A 20,834-nucleotide genomic window follows, 5' to 3' on the forward strand; every position below is an offset into this window, starting at 1 on the left:
CTGCCCCTCACCAGCTGCAACACTGGAAGGGGAGGGTCTTGCACCTCATCTGGGCAGTATGGCAGAGTTGGCCCCCTGTGGGCAGGAGCTCAGCTGAGTTGGCCCTGAGGGTGTGAGAGTGGGAGAACTGGTCCTGCCTCCTGCATCTGCCATTTGGTGAGGGCAAGATTCCCTACCCCTCCTCATGGCTCACCACCTTCAGCAGGTGGGAGAGCTGACCCAGCCCCTCACCAGCTACAGCACTAGAAAGAGCAATCCATGTACCTTGCCTGGGCAGCACAGTGGAGCTAGACCTGTTGACCCTGTTGACCAGAGGCGGGGTGAGTCGGCAGAGAAGGTGAGCATGGGAGATCTGACCTCTCCCCTCATCTGTCATGCCGTGGCATGGGCAAGGGAGAGAAGCCCACCCCTCACTGCCCGTGGCAGGTGGGAAAGCTGTCCTTGAGGTCACAGAGGGAGGGAGCTGGCCCTGCTTCTCACTAGCTGCAGCATTCAGGAGAGTGGCCCCTACATCTCCTGGGCAGCACAGTAGAGCTGGCCCTGGTGGTGAAGGTTTAGGTGAGACTGCCCCCAGGACATGAGAGCTGGACAGCTGGTTCCACCCCTTGCTGCTTACTGCATGGGATGAGCTAGCAGGGGTGATGCTAGAGAAGTCACCCTGATTGTGAGGATGAGAGATCTGGCTGGCCGGCCAACCTAGCAACCACCCAGGTCCAGAACCAGGGTTATGAGTTGGCTCATCCCAACATCCACCCCATCTATGATCTGCTGGGGTATGGGAAGGGTCCAAAGTGGCAGGATCTCCATGACTCAGGAAAACAATAGGATAGCCAAAGGATCCCTAGTGAGGGTCCGGTATTGATACTGTAGCAGAACCCAGAGGCCTGGTACCAGACCAATGACTCAATGCAATGAACATTTGCAAGTAAAGATATAAGACTAAGGAGTATACTGTGTGACTCGCTCTGTCACACTAAAACATCTGGCATGAGATTTTTCTTTTCTTTTCTTCTTCTCTTTTAAATTTTGCTTAGTTTTATCTCAGAGGAGGGGAAGTTGCAAAGGCAGAGATGTGAAGGGACAGGGAGATGAGTGGGCTCAAGATTCAGATGTGAAATCCACAAAGAATCAATAAAATGTTAAATTAGAGAAAAATATACAAACATGTTAAACATGAGTGTTGTACTCCTTTGGCATTCTCAAGTCCTCTTTGAACCCCAAATGACTCAGCTATCACTCTACTGTCATTATCCTGAAGTTCTTGCTTGCATTCTTGATTTATTTTTTCTTTTAACTCCTCCAATTGGGCTTCCAAGCGGTCTTTCTTCAAACCCGTCTGTTTGATCCATTCTGTCCTCAATACTATCAATTTAAATTGCACTTAGTATGTTTTTCAGATCAATTATTTATGGATTGCCACCACGTCTTTGTTAAATTTCTCTGTTAGAGTATGGATAAATTTCTGTTTTCTGTAAGCTCCGAGTTACCTTAAAAAAGCTGTTTAAAATTTCCTAAGAATTCTCTCACGTTGCCCACTATCTGATCAATTTATGGCATCATGATTTGAACATCAAGGAACCAATGTCCCTTCTGTTGGTTTTTTATATCCTTTGTGTGTGTGTATGTGTGTGTGTGTGTGTGTGTGTGTGTGTAATGTAAAAGAGGGCCTGTGAATGTTAAAGTTCAATAGATAATGCCAAATTGTCTTATAAAATAGTTGTGCCAATTTATAGCCTCATTATCTGAATCCTCATTAACTATATATTTATGCTGATGTGCTTAAATTTCTTAAAATTTGTCAACACCATGGAAACATAACACTATTTCTTTTTGTTCTTAATTTACATTTTCGTAATTACTAATGAAGTTGAACATCATTTTATAGTTTTATTGCCAAATATTGTTTTCTGTTCTGTAAAATGCTTGTTATTTTTTGCCTATTTTCACAAGTTTTTGAAGAATTTCTTTGCATATTTATATATTCTGGATACCAGCTATTTATTAAAAATGCATTGTAAAGTTTTCTCACAATTAGAGCCTGTCTGCTTAGTTCCCAAAGGGTTCTTTTGATGAGTAAAAACCCTCAGTTTTAATGTAGTCTGATTTATCAATTCTTCTGCAGCCAGCACTTTTAGGAGCTTATTGAGATATTGTTCCCCATAGTTTCATAATGATGATATTTCCTGTTTTCTTCCAAAACATCTAAGCAATTCTTCTTCCAAATTTCCTGCAAAGAGCCCAGGATAACACCAGATGTAGGCGTTGATGTAGCAGGAACTTCAGGACAGAGACTGGGTGTGTTAAATGGTTCTGCTCTGGCTCCTTCTTTGAAGTGGTGTGCTCAGAGAAATAGGTTCTCTCTGTCTTGTCTTCTGTCAGTCACAGCTCAGTTTCAGTATTGGATATGCTGCATGATCAATAAATTGGAGACATTGTTTTCACAGAGCAAAAGGCACACAATAAAACAACATTTATTTGTTCTGATGGTAACCTCCAGCTGTATGATACTTGTTTATTAAGACAAGTCGTGGTTCTTACTGGTACAGTGGTGGGCAGACCAGGGCAGATGAGGCCTAACCATTCCTTTCAGGAAAGCATCTCTGCACTGGGTGTTCAGAAGCATCCTTTACTGAAAAGCAGGGGCAGGAGGTGGTTATTGATTTGTGGGTCATGTGTTTCTTTTCTTTAGCTCTCCTCAGGACATGAGGGTCAGTTATCTAAGTCACTGTAGGCAGAGGACTAGCATTGTCCTTCACAGTCACTGACCCATAGGCATAAGACATAATACTATCATGGTGGAAGGGCCAAGAGGTCATGTGCAGCATCTGAGCAAGAATAGGAAGGACTGCTCAGCCTAGGACATGAATGAAGGCTGGTGTGTGTGTGTGTGTGTGTGTGTGTGTGTGTGTGTGTGTGTGTGTGTGTGTGATATTTAGGGTGGATCTTCCCACCTCTCTTAACCCAATTTAGAAACTCCCTCACAGACCAGATGTGTGTAGAAATATTTCCCTTGTAATTCTAAATCTCACCAAGTTGCCATTCCAGACTAACCATCACAAATTCCTAAAGTAAACATCAAATGAATAATGAAAATCTTCCTTCTGAGACTGAAACAAACAAACAAACAAACAAACAAAAACCCAGGAAAGTATTCTTATTATCTTTTTCTCACCAATTAGCTTGATATTTAAGTAGGAGTAGCTAAGTAATATATAATTAAAAGTAGAAACATCAAAAATAAAAATGTATTTAATTTTCCAATATGCATGAAATTTCTCATATGCATAAAATTTATATCTTTTACAAACCTGAAGATGAGTTGTTTGCAGAAAAGCATTGAAGAAGTTTACTGATTAAACCTGAATTAATATTATGTTTTCCTTTAAGGGACAAAGGGAAAATAAAACGTTTAATTTCATACCATTCCGGTGTGTAGTATACATGGGTAGTCTGAGCATGAGGAAGTTGGGGTAGGCAGATTGAGAGAAAGTTCAGGGCCACTCTGAGCTATGTATCCAGGACTCTATCAAAAACCAAAACAAAACAACCAAGCAAGAACTTATCATTATCATAAAATGTTTAGAAACTTAGAAATAAATCCAATGAAAAACCATTTCAGTTCACAGAATAATAAGACATCATCAAGTGAAGAAGACCCAACTAAAAACAAAACTCACTATTGGAAACACATCAGTTTTATCAGTCTCATTGTAGTTTCAATAAAATCCCAGTCAAATCTTCTCATTTTGTGTGTAGAAATTAACAATACTCATTCTAAAACTTACTCAAAATGAGAAAGGGTAAATCTTAAAAATTATGACTGCCCTATAAAGGGAGTATCATTAAATAATATAAAGTATTACTTCATGTAAGAAAATAGTTCATTACTCAGAGTCATTATGGTATTTTAAAGAGAATATTATGGTTAGCTTTTTGTTTTACTCTCCACTTTTGCAACTACAACCCACTGACAATGAGTATCTGAGTTAAGGACATGATCAACTTCTGCTTCTGTTTTCCAGAAGACAAAATGACCCCCTGGGGGAGGCTTTGCCCTGGAGGAGGTGGGAATGGGGGGTGGGCTGGGGGGAAGGGGACGGGGGAGGGGAGAGAACAAGGGAATCCGTGGCTGATATGTAGAACTAAATTATATTGTAAAACAAAATAAAATTAAATTAAAAAAAATGATTCCCTGGGTTACTTTGATTTTCTCTAAAATTAAGCTTTAGTACACATGTGTGTTCCTTCAGTTTTTACATTCCATCCTTTTGTGCCATTTACTCATTTCTGTAGTTTTTTTGCTAGTTCTAAGCCTTCTTATCAGACCCATTGGACTTCAGGTGACAATTCTTTTAAAACTCACCAACAATAAAAATTATGCTAGCAACTTTAAATATCACAAAATTATGGTTATTGCAAACTTTTAGGGATATATATATATATATACACATATATATTTATTATTTTTATAAATCAGATTAACACACTGGTATAAATAATTCATGTTTAGAGATCATACCAAAATTCAATAATTTCATATTTTTCATAGTTGTAAAGTAACTAATGATACTCTACTTATTTAAAACACATGGAAATTGAGTACAAGAGCTTTTAAATGATTACAGTTTGCACATTTAGTAGGTAGCAACCTGCCACCAGATGGTGCCTCTCTCACTACTGCTTCTATCAGAGTTCCAGAGAGTGACTTTCTTTAGAGTGTGGAAAGAGGAGTCTAAACAGAGAGCAATGAGGAAGAGGTGGAGTTTGAAAGGTCTTAAAGCCAAGTTTCCAGATAGAGGAAAATCCATTTAGAATTTTGTAACAGCAATGACCAGTATCGCTAGGTCTTGCGTGGTGCTATTTATAATGGGAAAAGTCATGATGTATTAGTTGTGACATCTACCCTGGCATCTGATCACACAGCATATACATGGAAATCATGAACGTATCTGTAAACTTGACAGCAGCAGCAGCAGCAGCAGCAGCAGCAGCAATATTTCTATGCATGTCCATGTGATTAAAGGCTTTCTGTCATTGGAGAGTCCTTTGTTCTATCTAGACTTCTATTTCAACTCAAGCTACATTTATCTCTGAGTACCAGGAAATCATCCCAGATCAAAAGGTATTTTCTACCCTGTTTTTGAGACTCATTCTTGTAGTTCTTCCAGGCTTTCTTCCCCAGGACCAGGACATACCTGGTACTAAAGCTGTTGAACAAGTTCAAACTTCATAGAGCTAAATTGAGTGTGTTCTCAGCCAAAGGCTGGCTTGTTAGCTATCGTCCATTTCTTTCAAACACCAAGGTGAACTGGAAACAAAAGAAAGGAAACAGGTTTTCCAAATGCAAGGAAGGTGGAGAGAAAAGTAAGGAAAATAGAGGGTTCAGGGTTACAGAAGTGATGATGGCGAGGAAGGAAAAGTATATCACTCTGTAAGAGTTTTCCCTGGTTCAGAATGGAGCAAAAGAAGGGAGGGAGGGAGGAAGGGAGGGAGGGAGGCAGAATAAACAGAACACGAAGACTGCAGTCTAATGGATAAATTGAGTGCAGACTTTGCCAGCTTTGAACTCTTGGGTAACTTACTGAGCTTTACTAACCTCAGTTTCTATTTGCAAAATGTAATTACAAATATAATGGCACCCTGTTTGCAGTATTGTTAGGAGGAACAATGATCATAATGCTTAAAGTGGACTTAGTTCACAGTGTATCCATCTGTTTTCTATCTCTGAACACATTACACAGACTATGGTTCTAAGCAAGTATACCCTGCAAAGGAGAGATGTTTAAGTTGGGCTGTGGTTCTGCAGGGTAGGTTCAAAGACAAAAGGATATGTCTGGCAGTAAATAGGTGTTTTGTTGATAGCACAGGACATCACAAATTAAGAGAGGGAGCATGTGCATGCATATGTGTCTTCCCCCACTGCATCTTCTAAAGGTACTAGGAAAAAATTTTTTTTTATCATGAATGCACTAATCTAATGATCTCATATAATCACAGTTCTTTTCTTAAGGTCCAGTGGCAGGCACCACAGTTGAATTATGTCTCCACTGCCTTAACACCCCATATGAGGGCCTAGGGTGGGACTGGGGCCACCAAAACCATTTAAATACTAACAACACTAAATAAATAGAGATCAATCTTGTCTGGGTGGTGGTGGCATGTGCCTTTGATACCACAGAATTAATTAGGAGACAGAGGCAGGTGGATCTCTGTGAGTTCGATGCTAGCTTAGTTTACAGAGTGAGTTCCAGGACAACCAGGGCTGTTACACAGAGAAAGTCTGTCTTGAAAAACAAAAAACAAAAACAAAAAATAGAGACCAATATTGAAATTATTGACAATTCTTTCTTTTTTTGTTTTACACAAAAGTTTTAAAATCCAATGTCCTATTTCTTATGTATTTAATCTATAATAACTCAGTCAGAAATCAAACTAACATTACTTAAGAAAGTTAACAACTTTCCTGTGCAATTAGTGTCCTTATTTAGTATAATAAATGTAGTCAAATAATTAAAATATTTGGCAAAACTGCAATATGTTTATTTGTCTAGAGTTGAAGCAGTGATTATCTTAACTTTTGCTTAGGTACACTTAAATTATCAGGTGTATTTGAGAATTAAAATAGTTCTTAAAAATTAAACATATACATACACATATATGCATATACATACATATACATACACACATATAATCTTGGATGAGTCAGGTTTTTTTCTCCCATTAATTGCAAATGGTAGCATTTTCAGTAAGATATAATTCTCCTTACCTAAGACTGTAAGAACAGTCCAGACAGCTCTGTTCTTAAGACAGGGTCTCCAGTCTGCAGATAATCAAATTCTGTTGAATTTGCAGAGTGATCTCCTTAGCCTCATTCAGGATCTTAAGCCATAAGTAAGTGATTATGAGGACTCTTCAGTTCTAATGGAATGAGAATTTTCCTCAGAACTAAACATCTTCCCTCTTGCATGCCACATAAAGTCCTTTGCAATATCAGCATGGACTATGTAAAAACCAGAGCTGAAACTTCAACTGGAATTCGTACCACTCTCATTGTTTAATATTTTTATTTTATTTTTGAGATTGCCGTAGAATTGCAACATTTTCCCCTTCTTCTTTCTCCTCCCTCCAAAGCCTCCTATATAGCTCTCCCTCAAATTCATGATATCTTTTCACTAATTGTTATTGCATGTATTTGTATGTGTAGGCATAGAATGCATGTGTATATGATATATGTGTATATACATTCCTAAATATATCCTGTTGAGTTCATATAACGTTACTTTATGTATGTCTTCAAGGCTGACCATTTGGTACTGGACAACTAATTACTGTGCTCTTCCCTGGGAATGACCACCTCTTCTCCTCCCAGCGTTCTCTGATTACCTATAGTTCGTCGTGGAGGGTTGCAGTCTTGTGGGCTTTGGCATGTCCATTGGTGTTGTCCTTGGTAAGTTTACACTGGCAGTCATGTTTGTGAAACTCTAAGGTTGTAGCTTCTGATATTACTAAAAGATACAACCTCATAGTTTAATTTAAAGAAAACTAGATGGAGCATCTTTGCTTTCAGTTTGATTTAGACAAGAATTAATAACAATACCCTAAGGAAGGTTACCTCATTGTAAAATTATCAGTCTTCTTATTTTCCTTCTAGCTCTAATACCACATTCATATGAGCTCACTTTCAAATTTCTTTCATTTGTATAAATGCCTGCCAACCCAGAGCACTAGTGCAGTTTTGATTCTTATCTTCAGAACATATAGGAGGCTGTTGCAGGTCTGATCATTGCATCATGCTTTATTTATCATTTTGTCCTTTTCTGGGACTCTAGTGGGATAGATAATTATATTTTTAAATCACTTTCACATGAGCTATATGAAGTTGGAAAAATAAGGTTAATTTATGTCTATGGACCAAGGACATTCTCTCAGTCATTTCAAAATTAGAATCAGATAGTCACAGTTAAGTAGCAGATATGGGTAAAGTCAGTGTCTGTACTGGAAGGGAGTAGCTGGGAGGGAAAACTTCCTACACTCTCCAAATGGAGCAGATTAAGCAAAAAATTAAAAGCTGTGCAAATTAAGATGTACATATTGATCAGCACTTTGTGCACTGTGTGTTGGCAGCGATTCACTCTCAGTCCAGCAATTAGTGTTTGGCTGTCTGAAAAGGCAGCATGCCTGGCGGTGTGAGTTTTCAGATCAGGGATGAGGTTTGAGCTTTCAGTCCGAGAAGTTTCAATGATGTTTTAAAAATCTTGTATACTATCCAGTTTCATAATTTGTACACCAAGTGGATAGGAATGGCAGGCTTCCTGTGTCAGGGCAAGGGGTCCCTCCCTTTCATGTGACATAGAAGCAACTTGCCAGCTTGTGTCATCTGGTAGAGGATGATATCAACATCTTTCGCCTTTTGTATATAAAAGGAATTTGGCTACCTTAAAAATTTAGATGTATTTACTTAGTATTGCCCAAAATGGGGGCTGGAGATGTGACCCAGAGGTGTATGTTCACATCTGGCATACCCAAAGTCCTGTTCTCTATCTTCTCATGACAAAAATATGAGAATTAAGTTTCTGTAAAAAAAAAAAAAAAAAAACATATTCAAAGGGACTTTTGCTGTTGTTATTTTACTCAAGATTGAGTAAATGTATCAAAATAATATGCAAGGAGTAGCTGCCACAGAATGAACTGAGCAGAGTATAACTTGCCTTTAATAAACATTTTGTAATCTACTGATAGGACCGTGGTGTGGCCTGCTGTTCACATTCCAGTCCTCAGTAGGATGCAGGGGAGCCTCCATTTTTATGCAAGTTACTTCTGTGGTCCTGTTCGCATGTACATCTTGTGGTCCTATACTCAGTGAGACTCCATGAAAGAAAACTATTTTTCATTTGCTAATGGTTGTGAGTTGGAGACCTACCCCCCTCCCTTTCTTTCTTGAATTCTTTATTTCCTAGGATCAAATATTATTTTTATATTTCTGGTTCCAGGGTAGATGAAATTTATACTGATACAAAATACCTTCACAATATAACTATTGTCTTTTTTATAATTTTTAGAATATCTTTGAGATTATAACTATTCTTTATATTTATTTCATTGCGATCCTATTCTGCATTAGTCTTTAAAGCATCTTACAGGAAACATTTAGCTACCATCTTCCAAGTACGTGATAAATTTGTGTCACTTGGACCCTTGTCATTTTGGGGGTGTGATGGACTGGTCAATTCTGACCAGAGAGCTCTGAGCAAAAGTGACCCATATGCTTTCCAGTGGGAACGTCGGATTATCTGTGGGAAGTGCCACAAATTCTTTTCTCTACTCAGCTGGCTACTGGATAGACAAGATGCAGAATTCTTCATCACACTAGGTTCCTAGGTAGTAAAAATATTTGCTAACCCATGATGAATACACAGTATGAGGGAGATGTAATTATATTTTGAGATGCTGAGATTGAGGAGATAATTTTTGCAGTAAATTCTAGCCTTTCTTGGCTAATTTCCATGTGCTGTTCCATTTCATGATGCTAGATACCATTTCTTAATTAATTAATTAATTAATTAGCTTGTATTGAAATTAACTTTTTCATATATTATATTCTGATCATGATTTCTCCTCCTTCATGTCCTCCCAAATCCTCTCCAAGCCAACTCTATGCCTTCTTTCTCTCTGTCTTTAGAAAACAAATAGGCTAATTAAAAAAAACAAAAACAAGATCAAAACAAAGCAAAGAGACAAAATTAACAAACAAACAAAAGTAAAACAAAGTAAAAGCATGCCTGAGAAACATACTCACAATGACACGCCCAACACATGCACATGCACAAACTTCATAAAATCACGAAATTGATAACCATAATAGATAAGTAAACAAAGACAAGGAAAGTAAAAACGTGCCCAAATAAAGCATTATGAGACAAAACATTTCCGAGAATATCACTTAGTTCTTTTTGTGTTGGCCTTCTACTGCTGGGCCTCACTTGATTGTGGTTTGTGTACTCAGAGAGACTCCATTAAAGAAAACTATTCTTTTTTTGTGAATGACTGTCAGTTGGAGGTAGCTACTGGTATAGTGATGTTGGCTTGTGACCACTTCTCCTCTCAGCACTGGGACCCCATAGGGCTTAGCACTGTGCCCATGGGTGTTGCCACACTCTCTGTGAATTCATGTCCATCAGCACTATTGTGTTTAGAAGGCCTTGTTTCTTTCATGTCTTCCATCCCCAAGCCTCTAACCATCTTTCTGCCTCCTCTTCTGCTTTGTTCCTTGAGCCCTGAGGGAAGCGATTTGATGGTGACATCTCATTTAAGAACGAGTGTTCCAATATCTCTCACTCTCTGCATGGTCCAGTTGTGGATCTCTGTATTAGTTCCCTTTTCCTGCAGGAGGAAGCTTCTCTAATGCTGACTGAGATAGACACTGATTTATGGATATGTCATCAGGAGTCATTTTATGGTTGTGTTCCTTTAGCAGAACAATAGTATTTGGTTTTCTCCTAGGTTCACGGCCTATTCAGTCTCAGGTGTCGAGCACAGAGTGGGTCTTAAATCCAATCAGATGATGGTTGGTTACTCCCACAACTTTTGTGCTATTATTACACTGATGTGTCATGCAGTCAGGCCACCGTTGTAGACCAAAGGTTTTGTTAGCAGGGTTGGAGTTTAGCTTTCTCCTCCAGAAGCGTGCAGGGTACTTTTCAGTACCATAAACACTAGTCAGTAGATATGAAGGCCATAGGTATGTATCAACTAGACGTCTCAATGTTCAGTGAGATATGTAGGCATTGTATTCAGCAATGGAGCATTGCATGAATTTGTGGAGAGCAAGCAATAACCTTGGCAAGAATCTTTTGGGGATTTTCATGAAGCCCCTTTGGCAGCAACTCAATTAGTTGTAACCCATTCCTGGCACTGGGTGTTTCACTTGGTGTTGAGAGAGGTCTACCTGAAAGTATGCTGTACAAATTGGACAAGCAGGACACAAAGGAAAAAGACCACCAAACTTTGGCCAAACAAGGCAGGGCAGTCCTTCAAAATTCCTGCTTCATAGAAATGTCTGCCAGACATTTTTCAGGACACACAGGAAAATGACTTTTTGGACTTTGCCAAGACTTGGTGGGACAGTCTTCCAAAATTTCTGTTTCATAGAAGAGTCTGCCAGATATTCTAGACCTGTAGGCTGAAAATTGGATGCACCAGTGTTGCAGAGGAACCTTGGATGACTATCCCAGCAGCCAGGTCTCTCTGTCATTTCTGGAGTTTTGGAAATGGTTTGTACTGCATTTCTCATTACTTAGGTGATACTTTATTCTTCTGTGGTCTTTGATGAGGTTGAAGATTAGATAGTTATAGTTACAGTTTTCCCTAGTTATGATAGAAGGTAAATTAAGTACAGAGTTTTTGATTTATCACTATAGAATAGATAATAGAGTAATTTCTCTGAATTTGCCAAATACAAATGGACTGGACATTGTGAACATAATCCTTACTTGATAACTGTTCTTGTTGTATACAGCTTTACTATGTTAAAGTTAAAACCTTTCTTTTTACTTAGACAAAAAGGGTCCAGGAAAGTTGTGGAATATTATTTTAACAATGTGAAGATGTATTACATTTGTAAGTGTGCATACATTTGTGTATATGTGTGTGTAGCATTTTGTATATATTGTGTAATGTTGAAAAGAATTTCAAGATTGTAGAACCCAAAAATTATCTCTCATTAAGTTGTGTGACTTATTGCTTTATTTGCAAGATATTTAAGTGTTTAATTATATATATATATATATACATATATATATTCATTGTATATGGTATTTTGTTACATAAGGACATTTCATACAAACATATAATATGTTGAAGATATTCTCCCTCATATCTTCTTTCCTTCAACTTTTCTCCATTCCCCCTCCAACTGGTCCTCTTTGTTACCCTAGAATGTTTTGCTTCTATTTTCCTGTCATATAAACATACATGGTCTAATGTATCTATATAAAACACAGGAACATACATATGAAGAAACATGTTTGTGTTTCAGAAACTGCCTTATTTCGTTTAATATGATTATCTTCATTTGTATCAATTTTAGAGTGAAAAAATACCTTTGTACTTTGTGGATGAACTATTTCATTGTGAACATATCATATATTTTCTTTATAGTTTCATCTGTTGTTTAGTATGTTTAGTAAGCTGGCTAAGTTTAGTATTCTGCATAGTGCTGCAGTAAACATCAAAGAAAATGCAGATTCTTGTTGTATGCTGACTTGGAGTCCTTTGGGTAAATAATCAGGAGTAGTCTGACTAGGTTTTGTGATAGGTCTCTTTTCACCTCCTTGAGATATACTGATTTCCACAGTAGCTGATTTTTTTTTGTATTGCACCAGCACTAAAATCCTTGCAAAATTTGTTATGATTTTTTTATTTTTAATTTTTCCTCATTCAAATTATTTTTATTTTGTGATTTTTTAAATATTAAAGAATAATTACATCATTTCCCTTCCACCCTCCTATATCCCCATTTGACCTCTCAAATTATGGCCCCTTTTTCTTTAGCTATTATTGATATATGTATATATTCATAAAAATATAAATACAACCTGATGAGGCTGTTCAGTATTGCTTTTTCACTTGTATATATATGATTTCAGCACCTGATATTGGATAACCAGTTAGGGGCTTACCCTTGGATAGACTAATTCTATTGTTCTTAGCAATTCTTTGTCTAGGGTTGGGGCCTCTAGTAAGATTTCTGCCTCCATGTTAGCATGTCCATTGGTATTGTCATTGTTCAGGTCTTATTTAGGCAGCCATATTGTTGAGATATGAGTATAGCTTCCCTGTCATTTCTATGAGACACAATCTCACAACAGACTTCCTAGTTGTCTGACTCTTAAAATGGTTTGCCTTCTCTCCCTACGTGGACACCCAGCAATAGGTTGTCCTCTGTATTTTGACCATCAGCAGATTTTTTTTAATGCTGCAAAGAGAAGTTTCTTTGATGAAGTGCAAGAACTACACTTATCTACGGGTATAAGTATTTAGCATACAGTTAGGAATCATACTGGTTTAGTAAAGTGGTTGTCATACTTTCTCTTCTAAGATCCACAGCCTCACTATCCCTGGATAGTTGGCAAGATTTCCGTGAGCAAGCACCATTTCCTCCTTGTTGAATGGGCCTTAAGCCCAATCAGACTCAATATTAAGCACAACTGCTGAACCTTTAGTGATAATTTTGTCATGCCATTGTGATTCATAGGTATCATGGCTGGTAGGACTAATGATTGCTTGTATCTGTTGGAAGCTCCAATAGCATCTGCAGTACTGTGAGAGCTGGTCCCACTGGACTCCTGAGTTCTGTGTCTGAAGTGCATGGTGTCTTAAGTAGCAGGGATTTGTCTTTAACTTCTGAGAGGGAACTAATGGGCAACAGCCATAGCTTATATTGCTTTGGGAGTCTCTTGGATTCCCCTTACCAACAACTTATAAAGAGGTTTCTTATGTCTGGTGGGGGTGTTTCTGCCAGATAGTCTAAAGCTCTTGGGAGGGAGGAGAATTACTTACTCAAGTGGCACAGCTTTATTGGGATCATGTTGAATCCATAAATTGTACTTAGTAGAGGGTCCTTTTCACACTATCAGTTCTCCCAATCCATGAGCATGCGTGGGTGTCTTTCCATTTCTAGTGTCTTTCTCAACTTCTTTCTCCAGAGATTGTAGAAGTCTCTCACTTGGCTGGGTTCTCTCTCTCTCCATGTATATTGAGGCTATTATGAATAGGTGTGTGCCCATGATCTCTTTCTCAGCATGGTTGTTTGTTGGTGTGTTTAGAAAGGCAATTGGTTTTTATAAGTTGATTTTGTATCCTTCCACTTTGCTGAAATTGTTGGCCATTTTTAGATGTTTCTCCCATTATTCCACACATCTACCTCCTACTTTCCTGTATGTGTATTTACAGACATAGTTCAGTTAGGGTTGCTTGCATGTGCCGGGGTGTGGCATTGTTTACTGGACATGGGAAAGTTACTAGTAGCTATATATTGAATAAAAAAGGACCCCTTTCTTCAACAGCTGTTAACCGCCAACAGCATCTCATCCAGGGGTGAGGCCTCATGCACCACTCTCCCATTTCTGATGTAAGGTTGAAAGACCCTGTCTTGATCTTATGCAAGTAACCCTAGATGCTGTGCATTTCTGGCCTCAATACCTTGTTATGTACAGAAGACAGAATTTCAAAGCTTTGCTTTCCATCTTTTGTCTCTTACATTCTTTTTACCCCCTCTTCAGTTATATTCCCCGAACTTTATTGGTGTGATAAAAAATGTTTCATTTACAACTGAGCACTCAATAGTCACTTACTCAGAGTAACTTGATTAGTTATGAGTCTCTACATTATCCACTGAAGCCTTACATGTAGGAATATTAACATTTAATATGGTGGTGTTAAGAGTTGGGGATCTTTTGAAGATTATTTTGTCTGATGTTACATGTAATTTTCAATAGATAATTCTTTATCAAATTAATAAAGTTTTCATCTAATCCTAGTTTATTTTTAATCATAAATAAACATTGGGTTTGGTCAAATTCTTCTGAATTTACTGGTGATCATATGATTTTAGTTTGATGGTCACATTGATCTTTGAGTGTTGGACCTGCCTTGTCATCTGAATGTCTTAGCTATGGTACAGTGTATATATATATATATATATATATATATATATATATATATATATATCTTTGTTGAATTTCATGCTTATTTTGTAAACATCTTTGAATCGATGCTCATGAATATATATGCATATACACATATTCTTCTAATGTCTTTAGTTTCAGCATTAGAGTAACACTTGCCTCATAGAATAAGTTAAGAGGTATTCTTCCTGTACATAGCACTTGAACGGATATTAGTGTTCTTTGTTACTTGAATGTGTGATAGCATTCACCAGCAAACTTGGATTGTTAGTAATTTATTTCTTTTGCAATTTTATTTTTATTACCTTTTCCACTTGTGCTTCAGTAGATTGTGTTCTAAGGAACTGGTCCATATGATCTATTGAATTATGCTTGTAGATAGAGAGTTTGTAGAAGTATTTTTATTGTTTTTGGATGCCTATAGAATTTGTATTGTTGGTCTTCTCTTGATGGGAGCCTTTTGGATTATCTGGTGGAAGCCATAGATGCTTTTAGAATAAAACAATTAAATCACAAGTGCAAAAGAAGCAATTATCTGTGACTATCCATGGAACTTATTTTTCTATTACACATCCCAGCTTCCTATTAAAGAATTCAAGATTTTTGGCACACTCTTGTCTTAACAGCTTTTCTAAGCTGTGTGTCAGATTCTGATTTCTATATTCAATGTAAATCCACAGTGGAAATCTAGAAGTTGACAAAAATGAAGTTTCTTTTATATACCTTAAATCAGTGTTTCAGAAAAATAATAGTTTTATTATATTCTAATTAATATCATTAAAATGGAAAGAGATCACACCCACTGATTAAGAATTAAGGCTGAGAAGGGGACAGAGATAGAACAGAAACAGCTTGTAATTCTGCCCGTAAGCATCTATATAGTCATTTTCTAAGTATTGTTTCCTAGAAATTTTGATTGTGTTGGATAATAAATTTGGTTCTTTCATTTTAAAGATCTTAAAATTAGGTTTCTATCACCTGAAGCCAAAATATATCTATATTCTTTATTATTTATACAAAGCAGCCAAGACCTGAAAAAGTAATGTGATTTGCTCTAGATTCATAATCAGAGACAGAATAAACCCTCAAATCTTTCAGGCCAGAATTCTTCCCATCTCATTCATTCCCATTTTTGAGGGTATTCCTGAAGCTGCAGTTCTAGAAGTTGGTGATTTTCTGTCTTGCTTCAGGTTCACTGTACATTCTCTGACTTTATCAACCCTCCTGTGTCACTTGCAAAATGAAGTTCCCAATCACTCATGCTTCTGACACAGAGGCAATAGAGCTGACAGATTCGGAGGCAATAAAAGAGATGCCTTTTTGTTCTGAATATTTGTCTTCTAAGAAATAAATAAATTTGAGTTTTGATGGAATGCCTTGTGAATAATTTGTAGATGGGATATTTAGCACACAGCCTTTTCCAAGGTCATGGCAGCTACTATAAGTGGAAGTGTGTTCTCTCCTACCTGGCTGGACTTAAAAATTGAGATTTTATTCTTTTTTTCTAATATGAAAACTCCACAAACTGTTCTTTAGAACTTCTAAAGCTAAGGAATTCTGTAGAACTTATTTTGATGAGAATTTGACCATTGATTTTATTAGTATAGCTTTGATTTTCAGAAAACATGATACTACTCCCTAGATCAAAGGTATAGGAAGCCTGATCCAAATTGTCTTTGGCTTTCCAGTATATTACCATTATTAAATTAATTTGGAGGTTCAGTCTCTTATTAGCACAACTTAGGAAGGAAAGCATCTGGCCTCTCAATAAGTTGGTCTTGACTTAGATGTATGTGTTATGGAACATTCTTGTCCCTGCATCTCTGACCCTTTAGAGCAACTTGGAAGAGGCATTACTAATATCAAAGTGAATTTCCCTTAAAAAGTACTTGTACATGGATTTTGTTCATCCCACAGCAAAGGCAGAAACAGCTGTTGTATTCTTGCTGATCTTAGCCCTCCCGTGCCATGATCTCCACTGTGGTGTCAGGATGCATGAGTATGAAAGGAGTCAGCTGGATGTGTGTGATCATAGCACAAGCCAAGTAGAACATTATACAACACAAAAGCACAACAGATTGTGGCTTTTAGCCATTCTATTTTCAGATTGTATTAAAAAATAGGAATAATTCTTTTTGAACTAGTGCAAAAATCCTGCCTTCTGAATTGGAAGTCCCACTTGGGGGTTATTAGTGTCATACAGCAGCACTTATTTGGTAAAGGAAAAGTTACTATTGTGTCTGGATTGAATAGAGCGGTGCAGAGTGGACCTGGTTATACTGCAGATGTCACACATGTGGTACTTCTGCATCTGTAGACTCCTCAGCAGATGGCTATAGAAGATCAACACACATTTGCTAACGTGGACCATGACAGACTAGTTACCATGATTTGCTTAGGGTAATAAAAGGAATGCCCCAGAATAGCAAAGGGTAGGAAACTTTTTTTATCTGAGGGTAATTAGGAACAAGTTTTAATCTATGATTGGTGAAATAAGGAAACACACATTTTTTTCTGATGTTAACTTTCTCTTTTACTTCATCTTAAGAATGGTCTCTGGCTCTTATGTCTCCACACAGCTACATGTCTCCACATTGCTATATTCTATACATACAGCTATGTCTTTCTTTACACACATACGGCCATACATCTCTATACACAATTACACCTGATTTCACATAGCTACACATCTATCTTTTACATACATTTCTCTTCTGCATATCTTTTCTATACAGCTTCGTCTTCTTTACCTCCACACAGTTACAAATCTCCACACAGCCACAGCTAAACATCTCATTTACATAGATAGCTCTCTCACCATACAGCACTTTACACAGTTCCTAGGCACAGCTCCTCTATGTAGCAGCAGCTCTTACATATAGCTCTCTCTCTCACACTCATTCACACACATATACTTCTAGGTTATTCACTCATTCTTCGCTCATTCACTTTCACTCACTCACTTCCCCACACTTCACCCATGCTTCTTCTCTCATACTTCTTTTTCTTCATTTCTCACCCAGCACACACACACACACACACACACACACACACACACACACACACACACACACAATTCACCCACATTCTACAGCAGCTCTCACATAGCTCTACACAGCCATCTCTCTCCACACCACCGCTGCTGCTTCATAGCCAAAATCTGGACAATTATAGATTACATTTTCAGGGCCCTACCATTCCCAAAACACAAGATAAGTCATGTTATTTGTTTTAGGCTAGTAATGTCACATTGACCCATGCACATAGCTCTAAGTTGGTGAGGGGTCCCAGACATTAAACAGTTGCCTGAACCTTGAGCAGTCAGGGTACATGCAGAAAGGGAGCTACTTCAAGGACTGTGTCTAGATGTAAACAGCCTGGCCTTGATTTAGCAGTAAACAACACCTGGGAATTAGTCTTGGTGTATATTCTGTAGGGGCAGCTTAGTCTGTTTTGGACTAGTTCTAAGGTCTTTGTAAAATGTGTAAAAGGCTGTCTTTGAGGCTGAGAATACTATTATTACCTTCCTGTGTCAGTAAAGAAGAATATTCTGGTAATATTTCTGTTCATCAGAATCACACAGCTTAAACAGAAAACAGCTAAGATGAAATTAAAACATAAAAGTGTAAAGAAAGCAGTTCTGTAAGTCAATGTACACGAGAATACAGACAGAACAACCATTTACAGCAGTACACGCTTCAGTCTCTCATCAAGATACATCTTTCACAACACAGCTGTCACCTGTGCTATGCCCCCCTCCATTTGCATCACGTGTAGCTCAGTTCTTAATTTAAAGGCTGACACTTCTTGTCTTTACATTTCCTTAATCCTTTGAATACTGTTTGATCTAGGAAGGGGGTAGCTTGAATAGTAACCTGGGTTACATCTGAACTTTTGGAAATGAAAAAATAAAAGAAGATATGATTCAATGAGGAATAGCCACATGAGAGTCTGGAAAGAGAGCTTAGCAGTTAAAAATGCCGTTTTTTTTTTTCTCTTCTTGAGTATATGAGTTTGATTTTCAGCAGCCACATTTTTTTTTTTCTTACAGCTACCCATAACCTGATCTTCAAGGTGGTGGCTAGCTCCAGGGGGCTTGGAGTCCTTGTCTGGTCTTTGTGGACACCTACATGCATGTGCACATATCCCCACTCAGGCACAACACATAAACACATATAATTAACATGGAATATAATATAAGCTACATAAATAAAGAATGAATATTTAGGAAAAGATTCACAGATTTTATGGTTTGAGAAGTAAGAAACAGGTGCTCTTGGGCTATATTCATTCAATAGAAGAGGGTAATTTCAAAGAGTATTTCATGGCTTGAACCCAGTTGATTGAGTAGGAATTAAAGAATTGCCAAAGGGCTGAGGGTGTATCTGACAGAGTGCTTGCCTAGCATATGCAAGGCCCTACGCTCCATGCTCAGTGTCCCAAAACAAACAAAATAAAATAACAAAAATGTTCTTAGAGGTAGACTCATGTTTGATGACTCACAAAGAAGAATTTTAATGGATAAGAAGAGAAGACACTACTTCGATCTTGAAAGTTTCTCTTTGGCATTTATTGAATGGTATCAGCTGGCCAGAGCAAAATAGTCAACACTTTCCTCTTTTCTTTGAAAGTTTATATTGTTTCTCCAAATCCCAATAACACTCAGAAGAGATGCTGATGTGTGTAGTTAGAGAGGAAGGAATACATACACAGGAAGGCTTGACACTTCGCTTCAGATTGACTTCATAGCTACATCAGAGACCTACTCTCATCAGAGACAGCATATGGGAAGTGACAGCCAAAGATAAATTTGCTCTTCTATTTTGGCTCTCTTGAGAGGAGTCCCCAAGTCACACATCATCAAACCTAACAGGACACATGGAAAGGTTTCATAAGCTTATGAGAGAGGATTGGTACAGCTTCATCTTCAGACCTCTGGCAAGCAGTCCTGCTCACCATGACCACCATTTTACCAGAAAGAGACTGATGTCAGAAACGCTGGAGAGCACAGGAGGCAAAGTCTGTGACTTAGAATGAAATCAGTCAAACATTCAGGCTCAAAAGGTTTAATGAGTTCGTTAGAATCTCTTCCTTTGCTTCGGGCACAGTGTTGTTGAAAATTATCTTCAGCTGTTTGCTGATATATGCGGGGCTTTGTTAATCCTGGGTAGCTGGCATTGAGATACACTAGGCAGCCAAATTGCTCTAGTAATTTAACATTCGGCCAGCAGTTAGACACCTGCTTTTTCGTGACATTCAGATAGTCTATCTCCTTGTCTCTTGCATCTCATTCTCTGTCTTGTTTTCTTACAGATTTTCTCCTGGGCTTTCCATAGGGAACAAGGGCTCAGAAGGTCCAAGGAAAAGGGATTTGATGACAAGGACTTATACCTTGTCAAAAATAGAGACTGTATTCTTGTAGGTTTCAGAGTCCACTCACAGACCCAGGGAAGCTACAGACTGAACAGAGCTTCTCAGCTGTGCCACAGTATAGCTTAGATGAGGGAAGTTCTCTCAGAGCCCAAGGTTCATACAGAAAAATCAACTGTAGTTGTTGACAACATGAATTTTGGGCTTTGTTCAAAGGCCGCCCTAGTTTTAAGCCATAGTATCATTCCATGCCAGTTTTGTTTGCTGTTTAGATTTAATTTTTTTTTTTTTCAGCTACAGAGATGGTTCATTGGTTAAGAGCACTCACTGGCTGCTCTTCCAGTGACCAGGGTTCTAATCACAGCATCCATATACCTCTACCAACCATCTGTAACTTCATTTCCAGGGGATCAGCTGCCCTCTTCTGGCCTTTGTGGTCATTGCCTTCATGTGATGCAAAGACATACCTGTAGGGAAAACATTCATATGCATAAACTGGAAATAAATAGATCTTATAAAAATTAATCATGAGCGTAGGTGCCTGTGGATTCCAGAAGACAGTGTTAGGTTCCCTGGGGCTGATGTCACAGGTGACCATGAATAACCTGACATGGGCATTGGGAGCCAAACTCTAGTTCTCTGGAAGAGCAGGAAGTAATAGGAGCCACGGAGCCCTTTCTTTAGCCCTTTCAAGCCAGTTTTATGTTACAGGCAAGTTTCTCATTACAGGAAGCCCAGTTATTGAGGCTGTAGCATAGGGATAATAACATCTACATCACA

The sequence above is a fragment of the Peromyscus leucopus genome, chromosome 2 (genome assembly GCF_004664715.2).
Source record: "Peromyscus leucopus breed LL Stock chromosome 2, UCI_PerLeu_2.1, whole genome shotgun sequence".
Lineage (NCBI taxonomy): Eukaryota > Metazoa > Chordata > Mammalia > Rodentia > Cricetidae > Peromyscus > Peromyscus leucopus.